Consider the following 9,711-nt stretch of genomic DNA (forward strand, 5'->3'; position numbering starts at 1 on the left):
CTGTTTTGAGTATTTCTCATATCCCTCATAAAAGAGCACAGAGCAGTCATGATAGCAAAACAAAACCTTGGGCAACATTAACAGAAAAATTAGGTATCCCCCTAAGCCACAAAAGAAAGTATGTAGAAATAAAGCATGAATAGCCACAAGCCCCACACGGTAACACATGTTCCAGAGGAAGCAATGGAACATCTGAGAATCTCAACTCCAAGTACTTATTTGGAAGTTCAGTAAGCCAATTAGAACAACAGCCAAAATTTCAGAGGGGTTTGCAGTGGGTTCCAAGGATGCTTGGTTAGACCAAGAGTCTGGAGCATTCTGGGCCCAAAATAACTTCTAACCAGCAAAGTCCTCAGGACAGAGCTCCACATTGAAAAGATACTCCGTATAGAATTCAAATTTAGCAGGACAGTCAGCATAAAGATGGGGTTGGGGATCATATTCAGTTAAGTATTTTGAATGAGAGAAACTGGAATTGTCCCATTAAATCCAGGATGTATTGTCTTAGAAACAATATAAGGATATTAAATAACGTATCTTGTTCTTTAATTCCTGAAAGAAAAAGTTCTAGCATAGTCCGTGCTGAATTCAAACAGCTGTTTGTACATTCCATATTTAATATTTTACACACAAAATACTGTAGAAACTTGAAACTAGAAAAACTCATAAACCGTGTCTCCTTAAAATTGCAGAAAAACTAACAAGTATGGGTAACAGGATCAAATGCCAAAGAAAGGAGCAGAAGAATACCCCCACAGACAGAAGTATGCTAAAGACAGGCAGATAGGCAACAAAGTGATGCATCCAAAAACTAGTAATAGAGGGGAACTTTCTCAACTTTATAAGAAATAGCTACCTAAAACCTGTAGGTAACATCCTACTTAGTTGAGAGACTAGAAACTTTGATACTAAGGTCAGAAATGAGCTAAGGATACTCACTCTTCCCACTCAGGATTTGTACTGGAAGTCCTAGCTAATGCAAAAGGACAAGAAAGGGAAATGAGTATACAGATTGGGAAGGAAGAAATAAAACTTGTACACAGATGACAATTGTAGAAAATCCAAATGAACAACAAAACACTTGTAGAACTAGTAAGTGATAATAGCAAGGTTGCAGGATACAAGGTTAATATACAAATGTCAATCACCATCGTATATACCAAGAACATTTAAAATTTGAAAATAATAACATTTACATTAGCACCCAGAAGGAGGAAACAAACCTAGTAAAATATGTACAAGAACTGTGGTGAAAACTAGAAAACTAATGAGAGAAGAACTTAAAAATGTATTCCATTGCCATGGATAGGAACACTCAAAAGTTAGGATGTCAGTTCTCAACTTGAACTATAGATTCGTAACCCAATCAAAATCCCAGCAAGTTATTTTATAGACACTGACAAACTGATTCTAAATTTGCATGAAGAAGCAGAAGACCCAGAAGAGCCAACACAGTATTAGAAGAACAAAGGACTAACACCACCTGACTTCAATTTAATATAAAGCTATAGGACTTCTGGAGGAAAGAGGAAGGACATCTCTAAAATCAGAGAAGGAAAACTCTGACTCCAAAAAACCTCCGCTGCCTTGCGGCATACCTCTTCAGGGGAAAGGCTAAGGGAGTAAACCCCGACAGAAAATCCGGAGCCGGAGTCCCTAAGGCGGTTTGACATTGTAGTCAACACCGGCAACTCCTGCGGCGCACCTGAAGCCAAGCTGTATTGACTTTGTCTTTCCCTTGGACCCTTCAGCTGCGAAGAGAGGGGGGGTCTGCTGCATGGGCAACAGCAGACCCTCCATATCACCCTGCCCAGGCTCTGTAGCTTCAGTTTCACTTGAGAGGACACTCCAGCGTCATCGCAAGATGTCGATTCAACACGGGAGGAGACAGATACCAGTTATAAGCTCATCCGATTGGCGAAGGAAACGAGCGCCAGGGGTCTCCTCTGACGGTGGGAGAGGTCATCGCACCTCACTGTACAGCTACCGTCTCGCCATGGCTCGCCTGCCCCACTGGGTGCGTGGGGATCAGAGAGGCACCTCTCGAAAAGTGGGCCACAAAACACCCGCACCAGTTAATTCCAAGCAAACAACAAGAAAGAAGCCTCCGGCTCTTCGCCTCGCTAGCTGGAACATCAGGACCATGTGCCCCGGACTTACTGCAGACCTTCCATGGATCAAGGGTGCCAGGAAAACCGCTGTCATCGATAGGGAACTGGCACGACTAAACATCGACATTGCGGCTCTACAGGAGACCCGGTTGGCCAACAACGGAACTATCAGAGAAACGAACTACACCTTCTACTGGCAAGGGAAGTCTCCGGACCAACCAAGACAGCACGGTGTTGGGTTCGCTGTGAAGAACACGCTTGTTAACTCCATAGAGCCACCCACAGGAGGCACAGAGAGATTACTTACCCTCCGATTGTCAACAACTTTCGGCCCAGTCAGCATTCATTAGCGCGTATGCCCCAACCCTCTGCGCCACCACCGAAGAGAAAGAACAGTTCTACCATGCACTGGGCAAAGCGTTATCCAAGATTCCCAGAAGTAACGCTCTCTATCTCCTTGGAGACTTCAACGCAAGAGTAGGAGCCGACCACATGGCCTGGCCCACCTGCCTTGGAAACTTTGGGAGAGGAAAGATCAATGAGAATGGTCAGCGACTGCTTGAGCTTTTGTGTCACCACGGCCTGTGCGTGACAAACACATTCTTCAAGTGCAAAGAGATCCACCAGGTGTCATGGAGGCACCCCCGCTCCCGCCATTGGCACCAGCTTGACCTCGTCATCACCAGAAGAACGGATATTGGCAGCACCCTCCTCACCCGCAGCTACCACAGTGCAGACTGTGACACGGACCATGCCCTCGTGGTAAGCAAGGTGCGCATAATGCCGAAGAGGTTGCACCACTCCAAGATGAAGGGTCGCCCACGCATCAACACCAGTTGTGCCAGCAACCCAGTTAAGACCCAGCAATTCATCAACAAGATGGAAGATGCACTCGGCGAGGGAGTGGCGGCAGATGACATTATCGAATCCAATTGGCCACGTCTCCGCGACGCCATATACAACTCCGCCATTATTGCTTACAGGAAGAAAGAGCGGAAGAACGCTGACTGGTACGAGGCTCACTGGGAAGAAATGGAACCCGTGATCGAGGCTAAGAGGAAGGCCCTACTGGCTTACAAGGTCACGCCCACTCCCAGTACACTTCAAGCTCTACGAGCTGCCAGGAACAAAGTCCAGAAGACCACCCGCCACTGTGCCAACACCTATTGGCTAAACCTGTGCAGAAGCATTCAGGAAGCCGCCGATATAGGCAACGCACGAGGAATGTATGAGGGTATCAAGAAGGCAACAGGCCCAATCCCCTCCAAGATCGCCCCCCTTAAGTCCAAGACAGGTGAGGTCATCACTGACCAGGAACAGCAAATGCGGCGGTGGACCGAGCACTACCTCGAGCTGTACGCAACGAAGAACACCGTAACAGACACTGCTCTTAACGCCATCCCAGACCTACCAGTCATGGAGGAGCTAGACACCCCACCTACTGCGGCAGAGCTCGGCAAAGCCATCGACCGCCTTGCTTGCGGGAAAGCACCAGGAAGCGACGGAATCCCTCCAGAAATCCTAAAGAGCGGGAAACCAGTCCTGCTACAGCCGCTCCACCATCTACTCTGTCTCTGCTGGAAGGAGGGTTACATCCCCCAGGATATGAGAGACGCCAACATTATCACCATGTACAAGAACAAAGGAGACCGCAGCGACTGCAACAACTACCGGGGCATCTCTCTCCTCAGCGTCGTCGGCAAAGTATTCGCCCGGGTCGCCCTTGCCCGCCTGCAGACCCTTGCTTCCCGCGTCTACCCAGAGTCCCAGTGTGGCTTCAGAGCTGGCCGTTCAACAGTGGACATGATCTTCTCCCTACGCCAGCTGCAGGAGAAGTGTCACGAGCAGCATAAACCACTCTACCTCGCCTTTATTGACCTCACGAAGGCATTTGATCTGGTCAGTCGAAGCGGACTCTTCAGCTTGCTACGGAAGATTGGCTGTCCACCACATCTGCTTGCTGTGGTCATGTCCTTTCACGACAACATGCACAGCACGGTGTCCTACAACGGCGCAACCTCTGAGGCCTTCCCAGTCAGCAGCGGAGTAAAGCAGGGCTGCGTCCTCGCGCCTACGCTGTTCGGAATCTTCTTCTCCATGCTCCTCCAATACGCCTTTAAGGACTGCAGCGAGGGTGTCTTCATTCACACCAGATCCGATGGCAAGCTCTACAACCTGGCCCGTCTACGAGCCAAGACCAAAGTCAAAGAGGTGCTCATCCGTGAGATGCTCTTCGCCGACGACGCAGCTTTGACATCACACTCCGAAGAGGGACTCCAGCAGCTAGTCACTTGCCTTTCCCACGCATGCAAGGAGTTCGGACTAGCCATCAGCCTGACGAAGACGAATGTTATGGCTCAAGGCACGGGGACTCCCCCATGCATCACCATCGACGGATACACCCTGGAGGTTGTCAACGACTTCACTTACCTCGGGTCCACCATCTCGAGCTCTCTGTCAGTCGACTTGGAGGTCAACCGGAGAATCGCCAGGGCAGCCACAGTTATGGCCAGACTGAACCGGCGAGCGTGGAACAATTCCAGCCTCACTGAGAAAACCAGACTGCGCATCTACCAAGCCTGCGTACTCAGCACTCTCCTCTATGGCAGCGAGACGTGGACCACCTACGCAAGGCACGAAAGGAAACTCAACAGCTTCCACATGAGGTGCCTGCGACGCGTCCTGCATGTCGCCTGGCAGGATAAGGTCCCCAACACCGAGGTGCTGAAGCGAGCCAATATGAGCAGTTTGCATGCAGTTCTTAGCGAGAGACGCCTCAGGTGGCTCGGCCATGTCAAAAGAATGGATGCAGGCCGTATCCCCAAAGACCTCCTCTACGGCGAGCTAGCAGAAGGCAAGAGGATGAGAGGGCGCCCAAAACTGCGGTTCAAAGACATCTGCAAAAAGGACATGACACAATGCTCCATCAATCTCAACACATGGGAAGTTCAAGCAGACGACCGCCTAGCCTGGAGGCTCGCGGTCAGGCAAGGTACGTCACGGGCAGAGGCTGCGCGCAACGAGGAGGCGGTCCAGAAAAGATCGAGGCGGAAGCAGCGTCAACAGCAGCAACAACGGCCATCTGCCTTCACCTGTACCAAGTGCGGCAGGGATTGTCACTCCCGAATCGGACTGCACAGCCATTCTCGGCGGTGCAGATAGACTCTCAAGAAGCTACGCCATCGTCTCTCGAGACGGACGGCTGCCGACGACGACGACGATATAGGACTTCTGGCCAAAATGGAGGTGTAGGGAGACTCACTGTGTCTCCCTCCACAACTAAAGAAATAAACTACTTCAAAACTGTAGACAACCAGAACTTCCAACTGAGCTGCATAGAAGTCAAACAAACAAATACTCATCCAGACAGAAGGGGCGGAGCTGGGGCAGAGAGGACGGGGTGTGGAGGCAGCAGTGGCTGGTAGAAAGTACAGACGCACATTTTAAACAGTAGGGAGAGACACCTGGGGAATGCTCCCAGCACCACACCACACCACGCAGCTCATGGTTCCAGCACCAAGGAAAATAAAGCCTCGTTGCTTCTGTGAAAACCAGTGGGGGTTGGGGCGGAGGAAGAAATTGCCACTCTCAGCAGAGTCCATTTGTTTAGAAGGCCTCCACGGTCCTAAGACATCGGGAGATCCACCCGCTGTGGGAACCTCGGCCAGGGCAACAGCTAGAGAGGCGCCAGTCCCATATGAGAAGTAGAAGTGCCTGGAAAAGGGGCGAGTGCTGAGCAAGCTGCATTGTTCCCTCTCAGACCCCTCCCCAACATATAGCATCACAACGTGGTAAAAATGAGTCACCCAGCAGGTGCGACAGCTCTGCATAAGACACAGAGGCAAAAACAGGAGCTTGTCAAGTTGACAAGACAGAGGAGTATGACCCAAAGGAGGGACCAGATCAAGGTTTCAGTGGCAGAACTAAGCGACAAGGAGATAGCCAACCTAACAGAGTTCAAAACACTAGTGATAAAGATGCTCACAGACTTGACAGATATGCTTAAGTACAGCAAACGCAGAAGGGAAGAAGTGAAGGCTAGGCTACATGAAATGAAGGAAACCCACACAAAACCAATGGTGAAGGGAAGGAAACCAGGGTTCAAGTCAAGGATTTGGAACATAAGAATTAAACAGTCAACCAGTACAGAATGAAGAAACAAGAATTGAGAAAAACAAGGAGAGGCTTAGGAACCTCTGGGACAACTTTAAATGTGCCAACATCTGAATCATAAGGGTGCCAGAAGGAGAAGAGGAAGAGCAAGAAATTGAAAGCTTATACAAAAAAAAATAATAATAATGGAAGAAAACTTCCCAAATTTGGCAAAGGAAATAGATATACAGGTCCAGGAAGCACAGAGAATCCCAAACAAGCTAGACACAAAGAGGACCACACCAAGACACATCATTAAAATGCCAAACGTTAAAGATAAAGAGAAAATCTTAAAAGTAGCAAGAGAAAAGAGAGTTACCTACAAGGGATTCCTATAAGACTTATCAGCTGATTTCTCAAAGCAAACTTTGCAGTTAGGAAGGGACTGGCAAGAAGTATTCAAAGTGATAAAAAGCAAGGACCTACAGTTGTAAAATTACCCTATCCAGCAAAGCTATTGTTTAGAATGGAAGGGCAGATAAAGTGCTTCCCAGACAAGGTAAAGCTAAAGGAGTTCATCATCACCAAGACATTATATGAAATGTTAAAGAAAGTTTTGAAGAAAAAGAAGGTCAAAACTATGAACATTAACATGGCAACATGCAACTATCAACAACAGAACCTAAAAAATAAAAATAAAAACAAAAACTAAGCAAACAATCAGAATAGGGACAGAATCATAGGTATGGGGATCATTTGGCGGGTTATCATCTGGGAGGAGGAAGGGGGAGAAATGGGGAACTGGTACAGAGATTAAGAAGCATAATTGGTAGGAACAAAATAGAAGTTAAGAATAATATAGGACAAAGAACTAGTATAAATGACCCATGGACATTGACAACTGGGTGGGGATTGACTGTGGGAGAAGGATTGGGCAGGGTGAGGGGAGCAATGGGGCGAAAAGTGAGACAACTGTAATAGAAAAACAATAAAGGCACTGTAAAAAAAAAAAAAAAAAAAGTACCTTGGGGAAAACAAAACCAAAAAAGAATAATATAGGAAAGGGTGAAGCCAAAGAACTTACATGCACAGCCTATGGACATGAACTAAAGTGGGGTGAGATTGCTGGAGGGAAGAAGGGTACTGGGTAGAGGGGAGCAAAAGGAAAAGAAATTGGGACAACTGTAACAGCATAATCAGTAAAATGTACTAAAAAAAGATAAAGCTACAGTAATCAAGACAGTGTGGTATTGAAATAAGAAGGGACAAAGATTAATGGAACAGCATACAACACTCAGAAATAGACCCACACAAACACAGTCGACTGATATTTGACAAGCAGAGGCAATATAATAAAGAAAAGGTAAGTTTTCAACAAATGGTGCTGGAACAACTAGACATCCACATGCAAAAAAAAAATTAATCTGGACACAGACCTGACACCCCTCACAAAATTTAACTCAAAATGGATCACAGACCTAAATGTAAAAAACAAAACTGTCAAAAACCCAGAAAATGACACGAGAAAATCTAGAAAGTTTGGCATTGACTTTAGTTACAACGACAAAGCCACAATTCATGAAAAAAAAAAAAATTGGAAAGCTGGACTTGGTTAAAATTAACTTCTCTGCAAAAGACACTATGAAGAAAATGAGAAGACAAACCACAGACTGGAAGGAAATACCTGCAAAACGTATCTGATCAAGGACTCTTAAAACTCAACAATAAGAAAACAACCTAAAGCAATCTACAGACTCAATGCAACCCCTATCAAAATCTTTTTTTTTTCTACAGAAATAGATCAAGCTATACTACAAAGCTATAGTAATCAAAACAGCATGGCGTTTGCTAAAAAACATAGATCAATAGAACAGAATAGAGAGCTCAGAAATAAACCCGTGCACACATGGTCAATTAACTTCCTTCACTTTAGACTTTTTAATATTTCATTCAGCAATTATGGTGCATTCAGGAGTCCAACCTTCCAAACCGCACTAGGAAGGCCCTGACCCATGCCCCTCACCCCTTTTGAGGGTCTCAGGGTTTAGAGTGAAGGAAAGGAAAATTACCATCTGGAACTGACCCCAGAAACTGTCCCTTCCCTGCCTCACTCTCCCCATGTGTTAGGGGTTAACACCTGAGCACACACACACACCCATGTGCCCCTCTGTCCCTGCCTGTGCACATATAAACACTATGGCTCCTTACTGAGTTGTTCAGCTCCTGGCAGGACCCCTACTCAACAGCATCGAGTGGGATGGGGGCAAGAGGGCTAGGCTAAGGAGATCCTGAAAATGAAGGAGGCCACAGCTATAGAACTGCAGGAGGGAGGGAGAGAGTGGAGGTCCCTCCACCTCATCCATCTCCCAGACAGTGGTAGTCCTTAGGTTCCTCTGCAGATGGGGATGGCAAGCGGGAGAGTAGGAAAGTAAATGGTCCAGGCATGCTTTCCCTTAGCCACCCCCAGGGCCTAGTTGTGGTCAGAGTTCTGAATAGGGGCTTGTCCCTGCCTTGGAAAGGCTGGGAGCAGAGCTTCACTGTGCAAAATACTGTGGGAGGACCACACGCAGGGGGTGGGGCCCAGCCAGTCGGCATACAGAGATAATGGTAAATTTTTAACAAAGGTGCCGAGAATATACAATTGTGCCTGTTAAACTGGACAGCCACATGCAGAATAAAGCTGGACCACTATTGAACACCATACATGAAAATTAACTCAAAACAGATTAAAGACAAATCATAAAACTCCTAGAAGAAAACCTAGGTGGTAAGCTCCATGATGGTACTCTTGGTGATGATCTTGTGAATTTGACACCAAAGGCCACAGGAACAAGCAAAAATAAACAAGTGAGACTACGTTGAACTAAAAAGGTGTACAGCAACAGGCTACCTATGGCATGGGAGGAAGTACTTGCAAGTCATATGTCTGATAAGGGGTTAATATCCAAAATATATGAAGAACACATACAACTAAATAACACAAAAAAATCAATTTAAAATGGGTAGAGTGAAGAGGAAAGCCAAATGGCATCCGCAGGGGGGCTCGCATACGAGCCCTACCCCCCAGGTGGTCTGTGACTCAGCCTCCGAGAACTTGCAAGCAAGTCTCGCTGACACCAGCAGCTGCATGCGGCTCCTGGTGGCCAGGTCAAAAGCCCCTGGGAACAAAGGAATCCTACGGGACAGTATCTCCTTTCCCATAGTGATAACATCTGAGGTGGGACAGACCCTTGTCACTTATTACCTTACTTTGTAGTTTATAGATAAAATGTGGTTTAGTATTGTAGGCCTAATAGTTTAATCTCTAACCTACCCACAGAAGCTATGCTGCTCCATAATCACGTAAGCAATGTACACGTATACCCTATCGATTCTATTTTTAGCAACTTTTGTAACCCAATAAAAGGAACGGCTGGACTGCTAGTCTTGGCTGATGGCCTGAGCGAGCTACAGTCCTCCGTCCGTTGCTGATCATTCTGCCTGCTGGAATTTCCTCTGCGTCTCTGAT

Source organism: Furipterus horrens, unplaced genomic scaffold (assembly GCF_987537825.1).
Source record: "Furipterus horrens unplaced genomic scaffold, mFurHor1.1.pri manual_scaffold_7, whole genome shotgun sequence".
NCBI lineage: Eukaryota > Metazoa > Chordata > Mammalia > Chiroptera > Furipteridae > Furipterus > Furipterus horrens.